Source organism: Camelus ferus, chromosome 13 (genome assembly GCF_009834535.1).
Source record: "Camelus ferus isolate YT-003-E chromosome 13, BCGSAC_Cfer_1.0, whole genome shotgun sequence".
Taxonomy (NCBI): Eukaryota; Metazoa; Chordata; class Mammalia; order Artiodactyla; family Camelidae; genus Camelus; species Camelus ferus.
Window position 1 is genome coordinate 18,912,301 of NC_045708.1, and position 20,251 is coordinate 18,932,551.

A 20,251-nucleotide genomic window follows, 5' to 3' on the forward strand; every position below is an offset into this window, starting at 1 on the left:
GGTCCAAGATTTGGCTCTGGAGACACTCTAGTTTTCAGAAATTGATTATAAGCTAAGGAGATAAAAACTTAACCAAGAAAGAGAGTCAGTGAAGTAAACAACCAGGAAAGTGTCAAGGTCAGGTAATGAGAGTATTTCAAGAAAGAAGGAGTGGTCAGTTCTACTCAGAGCTTATGAGAGTTTGAGTAAGTGAGGACAAAGCAGTGGCTGTGGTCTTGACTGGAGCAGTTTTGTTGAAGTGGTGAGAATAGACACAAAAATTGGAGGGAGGGCTTGAGGAGGGAGGAAGAGTGAATTGGAGGTGAAGCAGCAGCAACAGGAAGTAGACAAGTCTCTCTTTTATTTTATATTTTTCAAAGAGGGTGATGGGAATTTATTTTATTTAGTTATTTAGTGATTGCAAACTTTCCCCCTAGATGAAAAGAAAGATAGGATATAAGCAGTAAAAAGGGTAAACTATAAAAGATACCTTCTCTTGCTCTACTAATGTGCTCTTCACCTTTTCTTCAGCTCATTACCTGGGCAGCTGACTTTCACAGATGTATCAGTAGTCTCTCTTGTCTTCTGTCTTCTTGTTGGCTTTAACCAGTGGGGAGTCATTTCAGGAGACTGGGGGAAGAATGACATCTTTTTTATTTATGATGCTTCCATCCTTCAAAGTCATTTTGTTTTGTTTTTATTTTCCAGCTTTATTGAATTGTATAGACAGCTCTTGAAAGACTTTGTTTACAAAGGAAAGGAGAGAAATGGGGCAGTAACTGGAGGGGCCTATGGGATCAAGGGAGGGATTCTTAAGAATGGGAAGAAATACTAGAGCTTGTTTGTGTGTTGATGAGAGAGAGAGGGATTGCTGATATAGGAGAAGAACAGAATGACTGAAGGAGCAAAGTGCTAGGAAAGGCTGGAGGGGATAGGATTCAGAGTTTAAGTAGAGAGCTTGTCCTTTAATAAGCACCAAGACATTTCTTTCACTGTTACAGGATCCAGTGGGTCTGAGACAAGGAAAGAAGCATAGACTGGGATTAAAACTAGAAAGTCATTGTAATGGTCTATAGTAGCAGTTTTCAGAGTGTGGTCTACAGATCCCTAGGGATCCCCACAACCTTTTCAAGGGAATCCATGAAGTCAAAGCTACTTTCATAGTAATACTAAGACATTATTTGCAAAAAAAGGGAAACAGTGTCCTTGATGTGAAGCAGAATAGTTATTAATCAGCTATTATGGAAAACAACTTGGAGATTCCTGAAAAAGAACTAAAATTAGACTTACCATATGACCCAGCAATCCAACTACTGAGTGTATATCTGGAGGGAACTCTAATTCGAAAAGATACATGCACCCCATTGTTCATAGCAGCACTAGATACAATAGCTGAGACATGGAAACAACCTAAATGTCCATTGGCAGAGGACTGGATAAAGAAGCTGTGGTATATTCATACAATGGAATACTACTCAGCCATAAAAAATAATAAAATAATGCCATTTGCAGCAACATGGATAGACCTGGAGGTCATCATTCTAAGTGAAGTAAGCCAGAAGGAGAAAGAAAAGAACCACATGATATCACTCATATGTGGAATCTAAAAAAAAAGAAGACACTGATGAACTTACCTGCAAGACAGAAACAGACTCAGACATAGCAAACAAATTTATGGTTACCAGGAGAAACGAGAGTGGGAATGGGTAAATCAGGAGTTCAGGATTTGCAAATATTAACTACTGTATATAAAATAGATTAAAAAGAATTTCTTCCATATAGCAGAGGGAACTATATTCAATATCTTGTAGTAACATAATGAAAAAGAATATGAAAACAAATACATGTATATACATACAAATATATGTATGACTGAAACATTATGCTGTACACTAGAAATTGCCACATTGTAACTGACTATACTTCAGTTTAAAAAAAAAGGAAAAGTTATTAATTTTAAATACACATCTTAAAAATACACATCTTTTTAGTATTCTGTACCATGGGATGGGAAGAATCCATAAAATTACTATTGCTGCATACTGAACTATGATGGTCTTGAGGAAAAGTACGTGTGCAGTTGTTTGAGTTGCAAGCTCAACTAGTTATTTTTTGTCATGGAACCATCTGAAAGAATGGCTAGCAGAGAAAACTGTGGTTATTCAGACATGGGTATTTGGCAGACATTTTCTTAAAAATGAATGAAGTAAGCTGTCACTTCAGGAAAAATAACTGACAGTATTTGTTGCCAAGGATAAAATTTGAACTTTAAAGAAAAAAAAATATATAGGAAAACTTGTATCTGCCATCGTGAGCTTGATAGCTTCTCAGTTTCTTGATACTTCTTAAAAGACTTGGATGCAATCTGTGGTAATATTAACAGATGTCAACAATATTATGTAATAAATGTTAATGTTTGATGATGATCCAATTCAATGAGTCACTGTTTTCAGAACTAAATCATATATGTGTAAAAGACCCAGGCATAATGCAAATTGACTAATGTATTTTAATGTAGCAGGATACCAAGAGCTGACTGATACAGTTTCAGATTCCACATTGTTTAAAATTGAGAAACCATTATTTGTCCAGTTTTGGTGCAGAATCCAACAAAGATATCTACAATTATCTGAAAAGGCCACTAAAATACTCCTCCCTGTTCTACTTATCTTTATGAGGCTGCATTTTCTTTTATACTTCAACCAAAATAACATTGCAACAAACTGAATACAAAAGTAGATATGAGAACCCATTTGTCTTCCATCAAGATAGACATTAAAGAGTTTTGTAAAAGTATAGAGCAACGCCACTTTTCTCATTAAATTCATTTGTCTTGGGAAATAGTTACTTTTTATTTAAAATGTGTTAACCATATTTTATTGTTATTTTTTAATGAAATTAATCACTTTAATTTCATTAAATTAAAATTATAATTAATAATCTTAATTTTAAATGAGATTAATATTTCAGTTTTAACTTCTAATATGGTGAATATTGATAGATAACCCATATAAACAAAAGCTCTTTGGGATCCTCAATAATTTTTAATAGTGTAAAGGGGTCTGGAGGCTAAAAGGTTTGCAAACCAATGATCCATAGGGCCATGAAACTAGATGACTAGATAGTATCAATGAGAAAGAAAGTAGGAAGAGAGAGAGTGTTCAAGACCAAGAACCAAGGTGTTTCAGCATTTAGAGATTATCTGTTTCTTCTCTTCCTCTACCCACAGGAGACAGAATAACATAGAGAAAGGAGCACATGGTATCATAGAAGCCAAGGAGGAGAGAAAATTCAACTGTACTGATTTTTACAATCCTAACTTTCAAAAGGCTCTCTTATTTCCCTCTTTTCCTAGTTTGAAATTGGAGGGGATACCTTTTTTTGACATGCCCCTCCCCACAATAGTAATAAAAATGCCATTATAAGCCATATGACCTTGGATAAGTCCTTTAACTTCTAGGCCCCATTTCATCATCTGTATAATAATCCTGTTTGTCTCTTAGGTTTGAGAGGTGGAATAAATAAGTTAATTTACGTAAAGTACTTAGCACAACACCCTGTATATTATAAAATTCATGGTGCATAGCACTCAAATATTAGCTGCTATTACTGTGGTTATTTATAGAAAGCTCTTAAGGTTTACTAAGATGCTGTTCCTAAGATGCTGATTTAATGGGATCTAACTTTTTAAAATGCTTTATAATCATTTTCTTCCCTTGTTTTATTTCTCACCCATTGTCACACATGGACCCCATTTCAGTTAACGACAGCTGATTTTTGGCATTAAGAAGAAGTGATTTAATAAGGGTTGGGAGTGGGATAAAATAGGTAAAATCAGCAGTAAACACTCTTACCTTTTTGTGGTTATTGATTATAATGTTTTCCTCTTTATTATCTGGGGGAATTTTTCCCCTGGATTTCCTAATTTATTACTTTGTGTACTTTTGAAAAATACAAAAGGAAACTTAAAGAGAACTCTTGGGACCTAGTGGTGACTATTTAGTAGAGGCTCACTAAAAAGCCTGTTGGTTTGATTGGCTTTTTTAATTTTCTGTATTAGAGTTAGCTTAAAAGTTTAAAAGATTGTCTACTTTTCACTTTTTTTCCCAGCCACCAAATTCACTTACCTGAAATCAACTAATGTATTCAGTTTCATCCAGAGAAATTTTATGCATAAAATCCTTACCTTTTTTTTTTTACAAATATTAGCCCAACATATTTACTACTTTGTACCTTACTTTTTGAATTTAAAATGTACTTTCATGATTTTACCATATCAGTACATAAAGATATTTCTAATGTCTAATTCTTTCATGGCTTCAGAGTATTCTGTTGTGTGAATGTACCATAATTTATTTAAACTATCCCTGTTGATGGATATGTGGGTTACTTACAATCTTTTGAAGGTACAGTGTTACTCCTTGCAACATAATTTGGCGTATGTGGGTGAATAGTTACAGAATAAATACCTACAAGTAGAATTAATATAGGTCAAAGGGTATGATATATGCATCTGTGATTTTGATAAATAGTAACAAAACTGCCTTTCATGGAGTTTGTACCAGTTTATACTCTTAATCACACTTCTTCATTCTAATAAACATAGTGCTAAAAAAACGTTTATTCTTTCCCCAGCCTCAACCTCTTCTCCCTGATGTGTCATCATTATTCTAAGAAATTTCACAAATGAGTAAAACATGATGGGCCTGAGAGATCTCAACTTGGCTCTTAATAGTAATGTATTCTAGACTATACCTGAAAGATAGATGAGAGGAACTAGTTAGATTTGGGGGAGATAGGGAGAGAAAAGGTTCTAGGTTGGGGGAACAGCATATGAGTGATGCAAGAGAGAGTAGCAGGTACTCAGTTCAAGAAAACAGATGAGATGGTCACGGAATACTCATGGAAGAATGATGGCAGATGAGGTTGCTGAGGTGAATGTGCTTGGGATGTTCATAATGATGGATATTGTGAGCTATGTTGAAGACTGTCAATTTTACTCTAAGGGCAGTGGAGAGCCACTGAGTGGTGTTTACCATGGGAGCATATGATCAGGGTTAAGGTTTTTTGTTTTTTTTTTTTAAATTAATCTTGGCTTCAAAGTGAAGATTGCAGAGGGTTTGAACTGGGGATAGCCAGACCACTTAAGAGGCAGTGGCAATGATTCAGGGAGAGGTGATGTGTTACCTGAACCTAGATAATGGTAATCTGGATGGAGAGAAGTCAGTGAATGTTTTTGTTGTTTTGAATTTTTTTTAAATTGAAGTATAGTTGACTTATAGTGTTGTGCTAGTTTCTGGTGGACAGCATAGTGATTCAGTCATTCATATATTTTTTTCATATATTTCTCATTATAGGTTATTACAAAATATTGAATATAGTTCCTCATATTATACATTAGGACCCTGTTGTTAATCCATTTTACATATAGTAGTTTGTATCCACTAATCCCAAATTCCTTATTTATCCCTCCCCCCTCTTTCCCCTTTAGTAACCATCCGTTGTTTTCTATGTCTGTGAGTCTCTTTCTGTTTTGTAAATAAATTCATTTGTATCATTTTTTAAAATTCCACATATAAGTTATATCATATGATACTTGCCTTTCTCTGTCTGATTTACTTCACTTAGTATGATAATCTCTAGATCCATCCATGTTGTTGCTAATGGCATTATTTCATTCTTCTTTATGGCTGAGTAACATTCCATTGCATAAATATACCACATCTTCTTTATCCAGTCATCTGTCGATGGACATTTAGGTTGTTTCCATGTCTTGACTATTGTAAATAGTGCTGCTATAAACATTGGGGTGCATGTATCTTTTTGAATTAAAGCTCCCTCTGGATACATGCCCAGGAGTGGGATTGCTGGATCATATGGTAAGTCTATTTTTAGTTTTTTAAGGAATCTCCATACTTCTTTCCATAGTGGCTGCACCAATTACATTCCCACCAACAGTGTAGGAGAGTTCCCTTTTCTCCGCAGCCTCTCCAGCATTTATCATTTGTGGACTTTTTAATGATGGCCATTCTGACCAGTGTGAGGTGATATGTCATTATAGCTTTGATTTGCATTTCTCTGATAATTAGTGATATTGAGCATCTTTTCATGTGGCTATTGGCCATGTGTATGTCTTTGGAGAAATGTCTATTTAGGTCTTCTGCCCAATTTTTGATTGAGCTTTTTTGTTGTTATTGAGTTGTATGAGCTGCCTGTATATTCTGGAAATTAAGCCCTTGTTAGTTGCATCATTTGCAAGTACTTTTCTCCCAGTCTGTAAGTTGTCTTTTTGTTTTGTTTATAGTTCCCTTTGCTGTGAAAAAGCTTATACATTTGATGAGGTCCCATTTGTTTATTTTTGCTTTTACTTATATTGACTGGAGAGACTTACCTAAGATAACATTGCTATGATTTATGTCAGAGAGTGTTTTGCCTATGTTCTCTTCTAAGAGATTTATGGTGTCCTGTCTTATGTTTAAGTCTTTAAGCCATTTTGAGTTTATTTTTGTGTATGGTGTGAGGAGTGTTCTAACTTCATTGATTTACATGTGGCTGTCCAGCTTTCCCAACACCACTTGCCAAAGAGACTATCTTTTCTCCATTGTGTATTCTTGCCTCTTTTGTTGAAGATTAATGGACCATAGGTATGTGGGTTTATTTCTGGGCTGTCTATTCTGTTCCATTGATCCCTATATCTGTTTTTGTGCCAGTACCGTGCTGTTTTGATTACTGTAGCTTTGTAGTATTGTCTGAAATGTGGGAGGGTTATGCCTCCAGCTTCATTCTTTTTCCTAAGTATTGCTTTGGCAATTTTGGGTCTTTTGTGATTCCATATAAATTTTAGGACTATTTTTTCTGATTTTGTGGAAAATGTCCTTGGTAATTTGACAGGGATCGCATTGAATCTGTGGATTGCTTTGGGTAGTATGGCCATCTTAACAATATTAATTCTTCAAATCCAAGAGTATGGATGTCTATTTCTTTAAATCATCTTTAATTTCCTTTGTCAGTGTTTTATAGTTCTCAGTGAATAAGTCTTTTACCTCCTTGATCAGGTTTATTCCTAAGTATTTTTTTGGATGCAACTTTTAAAGGGATTTTTTTTAACTTTTCTTTTCTGATATTTCATTATTAGTGTAAAGAAATGCAACAGACTTCTGTAAGTTAATCTCATGTCCTACTACCTTGCTGAATTCATTTATCAGTTCTAGTAGTTTTTGTGTGGAGTCTTTAGCATCATGTCATCTGCATATAGTGACAATTTTACCTCTTCCAATTTGGATCCCTTATATTTCCTTTCTTGTCTGATTGCTGTGGCTAAGACTTCCAATACTATTTTGAACAGAAGTGGTAAGAGTAGGCATTCTTGTCTTGTTCCAGATTTTAGCAGAAGGCTTTCAGCTTTTCATCATTGAGTATTATGTTGACTGTAAGTCTGTCATAAACGGCTTTTATTATGTTGAGATGTGTTCCCTCTATACCCACTTTGGTAAGAGTTTTTATCATGAATGGATGTTGAATTTTATCAAATGCTTTCTCTGCATCTATTGAGATGATCATGTGGTTTTTGTCTTTTCTTTTGTTGATGTGGTGTATCACATTGATTTGCAGATTTTGAACCATCCTTGTGATCCTGGAATGAAGCCAACTTGATCATGATGTATAATCTTTTTTATGTGTTATTGGATTCAGTTTGCTAATATTTTGCTGAGAATTTTTGCATCTATGTTCATCAATGATATTAGTCTGTAATTTTCTTTTTTGATAGTGGCTTTGTCTGGTTTGGGGAACAGGGTGATGGTGGCTTTGTAGAATGACTTTGGGAGTGTTTCCTTCTCTTCAGTCTTTTGGAAGAGTTTGAGAAAGATTGGTATCAATTCTTTGTATGTTTGGTAGAATTCCCCAGTGAAGCCATCCAGTCCTGGACTTTTGTTTGCAGGGAGTTTTTTTTTCTTACAGATTTCATTTCAGTTCTAGTGATCAGTCAGTTCAAATTATCTATTTCTTCTTGATATGATTTTGGTGGACTGTATGCTTCTAGAAACTTGTCCAATTTTTCTGGGTTGTCCAGTTTGTTGGTATATGATTGTTTATACTATTCTCTTAATGATTCTTTGTGTATCAGTGGTATCGGTTGTTATTTATCCTGTTTCATTTCTCATTTTGTTTATTAGGGTCCTCCCTTTTCTTCTTGGTGAGCCTGGCCAGAAGTTTGTTGATTTTGTCTACTCTTTCAAAACAACCGGCTCTTGGTTTTACTGATTTTTTTCTATTGTTTTAAAATCTCTATTTTATTTATTTCCTCTATGATCTTTATTATTTTTTCCTTCTGCTGACTTTTGTTTGTTCTTCTTTTTCTAATTCTTTTAAGTGGTATGTTTAGGTTGTTTATTTGAGATTTTTCTTGTTTTTTGAGGAGGTCCTATATCACTGTGAACTTCTGTCTTAGGACTGCTTTTGCTGCATCCCACAGATTTTGTGTTATTGTGTCATTTGTCTTAAGGTGTTTTTTAATTTCTTCTTTGATTTCATCATTGACTCATTGGTTTTTTAGCAGCATGTTGTTTAGTCTCCATGCAATTGTTTTTTTCTCATTTGTCTTTCTGTGGTTGATTTCTAGTTTCATACTGTTGTGGTCAGAAAAATATGTGTGAAATAATTTGTATCCTCCTAAATTTGTGGAGGCTTGTTTTGTGCCCTAGTATGTGGTCTATCCTACAGAATGTTCCATGTGCACTTGAAAACAATGTATATTCCGGGTTTGTTTTTTGGGTTTTTTTTTTTTTTTTTTTTTTGATATAATGTCCTAAAAATATCAATTAAGTCTAACTGTTCTATTTTGTCATTTAGGATCTCTGTTACCTTGTTGCTTTTCTGTCTGGAAGATCTGTCCATTGATGTTAGTGGGGTGTTAAAGTCTCTGCTACTATTGTATTCCCATCAATTTCTTCCTTTATGTGTGTTAGTATTTGTTTTATGTATTTAGATACTGCTAGAAGTCAGTGAATTTGAAAGGCCTTTAAGAGATAGAATTAACAAAATTTTTGGTGATTGAATGTGGAAAGTTATGAAGAGAGAGGAGTCAAAGATGAAAGTCAAGTTTCTGGTTGGCTGAGTAAATGATAGTGCCATTCACTGAGTTAGGGTGCACTGGAGAAGGAATAAGTTAGAGGGAAAAGATGAAAAGCTTGGTTATGGATGTTCTGGAGCTTTCTAGATAAGTAGTTGGAATATTTAGGTCTAAGTTTAAGATAGGGGTACCCACTGGAGATGTTGATTTGGGAGCAGTAAGCAGCATATAGATTGAAACAATGAAAATGAGTTGTGATTGCCTTTGAGGAGTGTGTAGAGTAGGAAGAAAGCCTAGGATAGAGCCATAAAAAAAGACCAATATAAGAGCCAGGTAGACAAAGAAGAGTATGCAATGGGTATCAAGAAAGAGCAACTAGAAGAGTAGAAAGGAAAACAGAGAGGATGATGCCACAGAACCCAGAATAGGAAAGTTTCATTGAGAAAGAATTGGTCAGCATTATCAAATACTACCAGGGACCAAGTAAAATGAGGACTGTGAAGTCTCCCATTGACTTACGGCAAGGAAGTCACAATAATAACCTTGTCAAGGGCCATTTTTGTGTTATAGATAGAATTGGGTTGAAGAATTATTGGGAAGTGATGAAGTGAAAATATTGAGTATGGACTATTCTTTCAGTGTGGCTATGAAGGAGAAGAGAAATGGAAGGCCATAGCTGGATGTGGATTTGCATCAAGGGAGGATTTTTTCGATTAGAGAAACTTGAGCATGTTTAATCCCAAGGAGAAAGAGTCAGTAGAGAAGGAGAAAGCTGATGATACAGGAAAGCTAGAAGATCATCTGTGGTTGGGGTTTTGTCAGATGAATATTGCAAGAGAATGATTCTAATAATGAATCATGGATTATTAGGGGGTTAGGGAAGGAAGTGAAGGCATGAGGTAGCATGTAAGGAGAAAATAGACTGTCTGAACTTGGAGGACTTGTTGAGGATAAAGAATCATTGAGGAATTAAATATATTCTCTTTTTTCTCTTAATATATCTTGGAATCACTCAAATCAGTTAATGAGAGTTCTTTTTCACAGCTGCATAGTACTCTATTATGTAGATGAACGAAGATTTATTCAATTAATTTCCCATGTATAGACTCTTAAGAGTTCTTTCTAATAGTTTGTAATTATAGTACTATAATGAATAACCTTATGCATATGCATATGTATTTTAGTATTGCTAGAGATGTATCTTTAGGGTAAAAACCTAGAAGTGGGAGTGCTGGCCAAAGAGTAAATGTATCTGTGGTTTTGTTAGATATTGCCAAATTTCCCTCCAAGGAAATTGCAACATTTTGCCTTCCTGGTAACAATGCATAAGAGTGCCTGTTTCTCCATAACTCACCAACAGACTGTGTGGTTAAGCTTTTGAATTTTTTACTATTCTAACAGATGAAAAATGGTATCTCAATATAGTTTGTTACCTTTGTGTTATGAATGAAATTGAATATCTTTTCCATATATTTAAGGGCTATTTTATTTGCCAATTTTTATATGACAGAGAGTAAGAATTTATATATGTACCTACATATCCTTGCAAACACAAGCATAGAATGGATTAGCAAAGGCTAATGAAGTTGGTCACTTCTGAGGGATAGAAGGCATAGAATGGAGGGGTAGAGAAAAGGGAATAACTCTTCTGGACCTTTTTGTAGAGTTTTTACTTTTATAACCACATTGAGGTTTTGCACATTCAAAAAGTAAAATTAAATCAGCAACGATGGGGATGGGGATGCCAACTGACTCATAATTGGATATATATATTCTTTGAATTTATGTATTTTAAAAGACAAAATAAACTAAAGAAATCTTGACTGAACTCTAGTTAGTAGATTTGTCATCTGTACTAGTATTGCTGCAGTAATTCTGTAACTGTTTTGTGTGTATTGTAGAATTGAGCAAATGAGTAAATATGTCCGTGCTGCTGGTATAAATATATCAATGTTAATATAAATATAACTTAATATTGATATAATAGATATATCAATGTTGTTCCCTTTTCACTGGGAGAAGGAAAATTCAAATGTGTAACAGGGAAAGGCAAAGAAGGACTCAGGTATTGGATTGGCATTAGCAGTATCAGTATGAGCTCATGGTTTAAAAAATACATATATTTTAATATATTCTTACATATTATTTCCAGCTCTGTCTTCTCAAAGAGTCCAGAAGGAATGATACCCAATTAGCTATGAGTTACTGGTTTCTAAATGCCATTCCCCAGTAGAAAGAACCAGGGGTCCTTGGAGGAATAACCAATTCAGGTCTGGGAGAGCGAGTATACAAGATGAGCCTACAGTACCTTGTGGCAGAAGATCAACAGAAAATAAAGAAATAAAAATGATAGGGACATATCATAAGGACACAGAAGCAAGCTTGAAGGGCATGCTTCTGGCCAAATTCATGACAATTTGAATGTCTGAGTTTGCACTGATAAGAGAGAAGGAAGGAAAAAAGAAGGGGAGGAGGAGAGAGAGAGCAAAAAGCACTTCATTCTAGTAGACTGCCAACCACTAAATGAAGAAATGATAAAGTTGGAAAAGTCACCATTTTATCATCCCACGTCATACCAGTAATTGACTCAGGCAAGTATAATCAATGAGTGATTGAAACCACTGGGTAGAAATTTGATGGAGGACAGTATACTTGCACAATGTAAAAGTCACAGATAGCAGAGAGGAAAATAGTAACATTAGAGTAGAGAAACCTGATCGATACCACCTTAACATCAGATGCCAGCTGACAGTGTGCACCGAGGAGGACACAAAATCACTTAGGTGGCATTTCTGTCGAAATGTGTTACCTAAAACTAATCATGAGGGAGTAATCTGAAGAATCCAAACCGAGAGACATTTTTCCAGAGCAGCTGACATATTCTTCAGAAATGTCAGTGTCACAAAAAAATGAAGAAGGGTTTAAGCACTCTTCCAGATTAAAGGAGACTAAAAAGAAAATGACAACTAAATGCAGTGTGGGATCCTGGATTGGATCCTGGGTCAGCAAAATCAAAGGGATATTATTGGGGCAGTTGGTGAAATGTGAATATGGAGTATATATTGAAAGGTAGTATCATATCAGTGTCAGATTTCCTGATTTTGATAAATGTGCTCTGGCTAAATAAAAGAATGACCTTGTTCTTTGAAATACATGAAGTAGTTAAGTATGTAAAGGTTCCTGAAGTCTGCAATTTACTCTCAAATTGTTCAGGAAAAAGTGTGTGTGTGTGTGTGTGTGTGTGCACGTGCGTGCGTGCGTGCATGCGTAAAGAGCGAGGAGAGGGAGAGAAAGCAAGCAATGTGGCAATGTTGACAGTTATTTAGGGGAAAGGTATATATATGGGTATTTTTGTACTATTGTGCCTTTTTTAATACATTTGAAATTGTTTCAAAATAGAAAATGTTAAGAAAGAACAAAGTGTTATAGTGGCAGCAACTGAGTAAGAGAGCCAGAAAGGAGGTTGAGATTAGAGGATTTAAGTTTAATGTTAATTAGGATAAATTCTAAGGTGGGGATATAGACCAAACCATTTCTCTGTATCCCTTGGACATCTTAGCTGCAGGTTCCTAGTCTCCCTTTAGTTATATCTGCTAGTTCATCTTGTCTCAGTGAGTTTTATTGTCATAACCAGACAGAAGCCAAATATCCTGGGATTTCAGTTTGTGGCCTGCAGTCCTTTGGGGGCAGCGGGGTACTTGCTTTCAACATCACCAGGATCTTCTAAGTCCACCTTAAAGTTCTGATCACATTTTGATCCATCCTATTTCTCTAACTTGTGGGATTTCTTGGCACAGTGTCAGGCATTAACATTGAGAGGTAGAGGAAGAGAAAAGTAACCTTACTTTACAAATAAGGAGAGTAAAACTGAGCACTTCCAAGGTCACATAAGTGGTAGAAATAAGATTAATAAGACTTACATCAGGCCTGTCTGGCTTCAGAGTTCATATGCTTTCCACCTCAACCATGTGTCCACTTTTTTAAGGGACTTAACAAAAAATAGTTCTTGGCTTGGTGGATTTATTCTCTTGCCTTATTAGTTTTCTTAATATTTTCCTTAAACAAGTTGCAAACATTATGTATCTTACCTTCATAATCTGGCTTTATTGCTTTTTTTTTTTGTTTCTATTTTGTTTCTTGTATACTTTGAGCGTAAGTACATTGGAAACAAGTCAGGTCAAACTACATTGGTTTTCTTTTTGAATACAGTTGGTATGGTAGACCAGGACAGTTTCATAGGTAACCTGATTCTAACAAAGATTTGTCAGAGTTGTTTTTTTTTTTTTTAACAATATCAGTTTAGAGAAGTAAATTAGATAACAAATTAATTAAATAGTCACCCTCAAAGGAAAAGATCGAGCAGAGATCTGATTTTCTGAGAGATTTCAATGACTGTCCTTTAGATCAGGGATCAGCAAATTAGGACCTGCAGGCCAAATCCAACCTGCCACCTCTTTGTCGACTTGGTTTTTTAAGTTTATTTTTTATTTTATGTAAGTGGGTTTTTAAAAAATATATTCACAAAGTTGTGCAGCCATCACCATTATCTAATTCCAGACATTTTCATAACCCCAAAATAGAAACCCTTTACCCATATGAGCAGTTACTCCCCATCCCCTACCCCTGATACCACCCCTGGCAGCCACTAATCTACTTTCTGTCTCTATGGATTTTCCTATTCTGGACATCTCATATAAATAGGATCATACAATATGTAGCTTTATGTATCTGACTTAGCTTTGTGTATTCACTTAGCATGATTCTTCTATACTGTAGCATGAATCATACTTCATTCCTTTTTAGGGCCAAATGACATTCCATTATATGGATATACCACATTTTGTTTATCCACTCATCAGTTGGTGGACATTTCAGTTGTTTACACTTTTTGGTTATTATGAATAATGCCGCCGTGAACATTTGTGTTCAAGTTTTTGTATGGACATATATTTTCAGTTCTCTTAGGCATGTACCTAAGAGTGGAACTGCTGTGTCATATGGCAACTCTAGGTTTAATTTTTTGAGGAACTGCCAAACTATTTTTCAAAGTAGCCCCACCATTTTACATTCCCACCAGAAATGTATGAGGGTTCCAATTTATCCATACCTTCACCAATAGTTATTATCTGTCTTTTTTTATTATAGTCATCCTAGTGGGTATGAAGTAGTATTTCACTGTGGTTTTGATTTGCATTTCCGTAGTGACTAATGATGAGCTTCTTTTCATGGGCTTATTGGCCATTTGTGTATCTTCTTTGGAGAAATGTCTGTTCAGATCCTTTGTCCATTATTTAATTAATTTATCTATTGTTGAGTTGTATAGAGCCAGGATAGGATATACGAAGAAATATAGACCCTTATCAGATATGTGATTTGAAATTTTTTTCTCCCATTGATTTTTTCTCCTCTATTGATTTTCTCACTTTCTTTTTTTTTTTTAATTGAAGTATAGTTGATTTACAATGTTATGTTAGTTTCTGGTGTATAGCATAGTGATTCAGTTATACATATAAATTTTTTAATATTCTTTTACCATCATAGGTTATTATAAGATATTGAATATAGTTCCCTATGCTAAACAGTAAGACCTTGGTTTTTTTCTAGTTTGTACATAGTAGTATCAGTTTTTTCACTTTCTTAATAGTGCCTTTGACACAACATTTTTAATTTTAATGAAGTCCAAATTCGTTTTTTTCTTTTGTCATTTATGTTTTTGGTGTTATAGTTAAGAAACCACTGTCTAATACAAGGTCTCAAAGATTTACACCTATGTTTTCATCTAAGAGTTTCACAGTTTTAGATTTTATATGTATGTCTTTGATTCATTTTAGGTTAATTTTTATATTGGTGTCATGCAGGGGCCCAGTTTCATTCTTTTGCACATGGATATCTAGTTATTTCAGCACCATTTGTTGAAAAGACTATTCTTTTCCCCATTGAATTGTCTTGGCACTCTTGACAGAAACCAGTTAATCACATAAATATCAAGATTGATTTGTGACCTCTCAGCTCTATTCCATTGATCTAAATGCCTGTCCTTTATATCAGTACCACACTGTTTTGATTACTGTAGCTTTGTAGTAAGTTTTGAAATGGGGAAGCGAGTCTTCTACTTTGTTTTCTTCTTCTAGATCATTTTGGCTATTTGGGGTCCCTTGAATTTACATTCAAGCTTTAGGTTCAGCTTGTGAATTTTTTTAGAGAAGGCAGATGGGATTTTGATAGGGATTGGGTTGAATCAATTGTCATCTATTTTTATAAATAAAATTTTATTGGAACACAGCCACACTCATTCATTTATGTATTGTCTATGGCTGCCTTAGTAATTCAACAGCAGAATTGAGTAGTTGAAACAAAGATGGTGTGGTCTGCAGAGCCCAAAATATTTACTATCTGACTCTTTACAGGAAAAGTGCCAACCTCTGCTTTTGATGCTAGAGTAAACTCAATGTTCTGAAGCACCAGAGGGCAGAGCTAGGAGTCATTCATAATTCATTCATATGTTCAAGCATATATTGAGCACCTACAATATACAACATGGTAGTTGTAAAGTTTAATTCAAAGCATAAATGAAGGGCACAATGTTGCCTGTGGTACATGGGGAGATAGTGCTTAGTATATATTAGCTACTACTGTTGCTATTATTATTATTACCTTTTTCCCCTCTCTTTATTGAGGTATGATTTACATAAAAATAAAGTACATAGGTCTCAAATATTAAGTTAGATGAGTTTTGACACTTGAGTGACTATCACCCACAACAAGATAGAAAAAGTCATTACCCTAAAAGTTCCCATGGTGCCCTTTCCAGTCATCCCTCCTACCTCAGAGCAACCACTTTTTGGCTTCTGTCTCCATAGGTTAGTTTTGCCTGTTCTTGTACTTTATGTAAGTGGAATTATATAGTATATATATATTTTTTGTATTTGGTTTCTTTTGCTTAGCATATGCTTTTTCATCCATGCGATTGCGTGTGTCCCTGGTTAGTTCCTTTTTATTTCTGAGTAGTATCACCCTGTATGTATACAGAGGTCACTGCATTTTGTGTATCCATTCTCCTGTGGATGACCATTTGGTTATTTCCAAGTTTAGGGCTTTTAAAAATAAGGCATCTATGGATATTCTTCTGCCAGTTTTTATGTGGGCAAATGTTTTCATTTCCCTTGAGTAAATACCTAAAGGAATGGAATTGCTAGACAGATGTAAGCTTAACTTTATATGCAACTGATAAACAGTTCTCTAAGGTGATGGGAGCAGTGAAGTCTCTTTTTAATAAGAGTGGCATTTGAGGTAGTCCAGCACAATTAAAGAAATACTTTGGAGTCATAGAGATCTGGGTTCCCATCTGGGGTCTGGTGTTTACAATTTGTGTGACCCTGGATAAGTTATTTAATATCTGAGACTTGGTCTTACCTGTAAAAAGGGAGTGACAATGAGATCACGTATATTAATATCTAATATTCTACCTAGCAGTGGCATATCAAGGTGGGGGCAGCAGTGCAGGCTTGTAAGGGGATGCAAAGTCTGTAAAGAATTTAAAAGCAGTAATAAAACCAACTAAAAGTCCTTTTGCTTTTTATCATCATTATGAACTTACAGTTCTAAGCAGAGTCAGTGATAAAATGCTTCTCCCTGCCTCCTTTTCCTCCCATACACCATGCTACCTAGCAAATTATAGGGTCTTATAGTAAATAGAAATTATAATCAATATTCAATGAAGTTAAGCAGGAACTAGAAGTTAGATGTAACTGGGAACTTAAGTGAGATTTGGAGCTTTTATTGCAGGTTCATTCTCTGTGCACTTTCAGTTTCCTCCAGGTCCCTGGTGTGCAAGGCCCACCTTAAGTAGAAACATTTCCAGGGTTCCAGGGAGGCACATGGAAGTCTGCTTCTCTCTGGGAGCCATCTGTAAACAGTCCCTCCTCTAAATTCCTTTAAATTTTGAGGTTTTCTCCCCTTCTTTTTGAAACCCACTGTTTAATTCTATGTCATAGGCATATTTTGTTCCATCGTATTCTTCAACGTACTTACAGATCATGTACCTATATCTAAGCCAGCCTTATTTATCAAGGCCAAAATAAATCCTCTTCAACACTCTGTGGCTTGTAAAGTAGCTGTTCAAACACATATTGTAACTTATAAAGCCCTTTATTAATATTTTTTCTCGGTAGTTACTTTGTATTTTTGTAGAATCAGGTTTGAGTCTTCTGTCTATACTTTTCCAACTTACCTGCCTCTTGAGCTATTTTTTACTATGTAAAAATGTATCATAAGTATTATATTTGTCTACTGGATGGGCTACTGATTTGAGGACAGATAGGGTAATTGTAGAAACATTCATGCAGTTTTCAGACAGCTCTTGAGAGCCTGAGCTCTTGAGTTAAAACCCCACCTCCTGGCACCACTGCTACCTGTGCCACATTAGGTGTGTCCAGTTATGTGGGTATTTTTTCTTTTACACCACCAAGCAACTCTCCAACACCAGCTGGGTTCCCTACAATTTAACTCAGTTCTGATACTATCTTCCTAAAGATAGCATCCAATCTCACACTTTAAGAGTCGGTCCTGTAAGACTAACCTGCTGCTCCCCACCCCTCCTTAAGATGCCAATTGCAAATCCAAGTTGTCACCTGTGATTCTGATCAATCGGCTATAGATTAGGGGTTCCAACCACCTTCTTCTTGGGTTCGATTAATTTACTAAAGTGGCTCACAGAACTCAAAGAAACATTTTTTACTTACTAAATTGCCAATTTATTATAGAACGATATAACTCAGGAACAGCCAGATGGAAGAAATGCATAGGGCAAAGTACGTGGGAAGGGGTGCAGATCTTCTGTGCCCTCTCCAAGCGTGCCAGTCTCCCCAAATTTCCACATGTCTACCAACCCAGAAGCTGTCCAAACCGTGTGCTTTTGGGTTTTCTATTACATCAACATGGGTGATTAAGTTATTGTACATTGGTGATTGGTTCAGCCTTCCCTGGAGGTCAGAGAAGTGGGACTGAAAGTTCTAACCTTCCAACCATGTTTGGTTGCCCAGCCACCAGCCTCCATCCTTAGGTACTTTCTAGAAATCATCTCATTAACATAAACTCAGATGTAGTTGAAAGAAGTTTGTTATGAGTATCACGACACCTTTACCACTCTTATTACTTAGAAAATTCCAAGGGTTTTAGGAGCTCTGTGCCAGAAATGAGGATGAAGACTAAATATATATTTCTTATATATAAATATAAAAATGTGCTATATCACAATATAGCAACAGATTACATAACCTCTCCAAGCACTGTTTTTCTTATTCGTGAAATGAGTAATGATACCTGTTTCTTAAACAACATAATGGACGCAGAATGCTGTATTAGTTTCCTATTGCTGCCACAACAAGTTACCACAAACTTAGTGGCTTAAAACAACACAAATTTATAATCTTACAGTTCTGTAGATCAGAAGTCTGACATGGGTCTCACCAGGCTAAAGTCTTGACAGGGCTGTGTTCCTTCTGGAGGCTGTAGAGTGAGTCCATTTCCTTGCATTTCCCAGTTTGAGGAGACTGCTGCATTTCTTGGCTTATGACCCCCTTCTTCCGTCTTCAAAACTAGCAACAGCAGGTCAAGTCCCTTTCAAATCTACATCTCTCTATTCTCTGCAGCCAGGAAAGGTTCTCTGGTTTTCAGGACGTGTGTGATTATATTGGGCTTACCTGGGTAATCCAGGATTCTCTCCCCACCTCAAGGATTTTAACCTTAATCACGTCGGCAAAGTCCCTTTTGCCACCTACCACAGCATACTCATGGGTTCCAGAGGAGCAGGACGTGACATCTGTTCTGCCTATTGCAAGCGCTAGGTACTGTGCCTAGCTCTTTGTAAGCCCTCAGTAAGTGGCAGTCATTCAAGGCCCTCAATACTCTGGGAAACTGCAAGCTGAAGATGTGACCTCTGGGCACAAGTAATTTAAAGACTAGCGGGAAAATAAGAAGGGTGAGGACAGAAATGATTCTGATCCAGAAAGTGATGAGAGCCATATGTGGGGCTTCAACCAAGTGCCGTGAGAAAGTGAGAGACCTCAGGTCAGCAAGTGGTCTTGCAAGTTTGAACAGAGTGAATGTGTCAGTTACTGTATTTAAGTGCAGAACCTGGAAAGAAATGAGGTTCAACCGAGATGAGAATCTTTATAGGGTAAGAGGGAAGGAGAAGGCAAAAGAAAAGCCTCTTCTGACTAGAGAGTCGGGGAATTAGATTTGTTTGTATCTCTTGATTCTTCCCACTAGTCCCACTGGACTGATTTGTTCATTATGCAGCAGGTACGTGCCAGGCACTGCACCTGGCCTTGGGGATACAATGAACATAGTACACAAAGCCCGCTTTCTCAGTCTGGTGAAGCAAGGAACCATGTCGACACAGAGCCCTAATACAGTGTGACAGTACGAGCCCACAGGAAGGGCGTGCCTCCCTCCCAAGTTTATAGGACAGGAAAGGCATCTTGAGGGAAATGCCTCTAAACTGAGACCTGAAGAATGAGTTACTCAGGATGCTTTGGGCCACAAGTAACAACCCAATTCAAGTGACCTTAAACAACAGTGAATAGACTGGCTCCTGAACTGAAAGTCCAGGAGTGGAACGGGCATCAGCGTCAGTTACTCTGGTCAGTCTGGCCCCATTTTTCTGTGATTCCCTTGGCTGGGCTTTCCTCTTCATGTTTATTTTACTCTCAGGCTGGCTTCCCTCATGGTGACAATTCTAAGAGTCACAGAGGACACCCAGCATCCAGAGAAAAAAAGGCATCTCTCTCATAGACTCTGTCCTGAGAATGAGAAAGCTCCTTTCCACACACTCCCAGCACCTGTCCCCCTTGCATCTGGCTGAGGTCACAGGCTCATTTCTGAGCCAATCCCTGTGCCCGAGTGAATGCTGTGTCAGATTGGCTTAGGCCTGAGTTCCCGAACCTATCACTGTGGGAAGGACCATGGACTTACACTTCCTGAAACATATGGTCTGATCTGGGGCAGGCAGATAATGAAATGAAAATCAAGGTGCCTTTAGGAATGAGGGATGGTGGGGGAGCAGAAAGAACAGTATGTAGAAATGGAAGAGACTTGTTCTCTCCTCCACCCATGTAAGACTCATTTCTGCCACTTTATACCTTCTGCTTTTTATGGATTCTGTTTCTTTGTAATTGTAGCTTTGCTGTGATTACTCTCTGT

The 20,251-nt window shown here is 36.4% G+C and overlaps 1 protein-coding gene across 3 annotated transcripts in view; it reads left to right on the forward strand.

The window, feature by feature from the left end:
• The window catches only part of WDTC1 (WD and tetratricopeptide repeats 1), a 59,187-nt gene that overhangs the window by 18,402 nt on the left and 20,534 nt on the right, over window positions 1-20,251 (forward strand). The gene's annotated exons all lie outside the window — the stretch shown is intronic.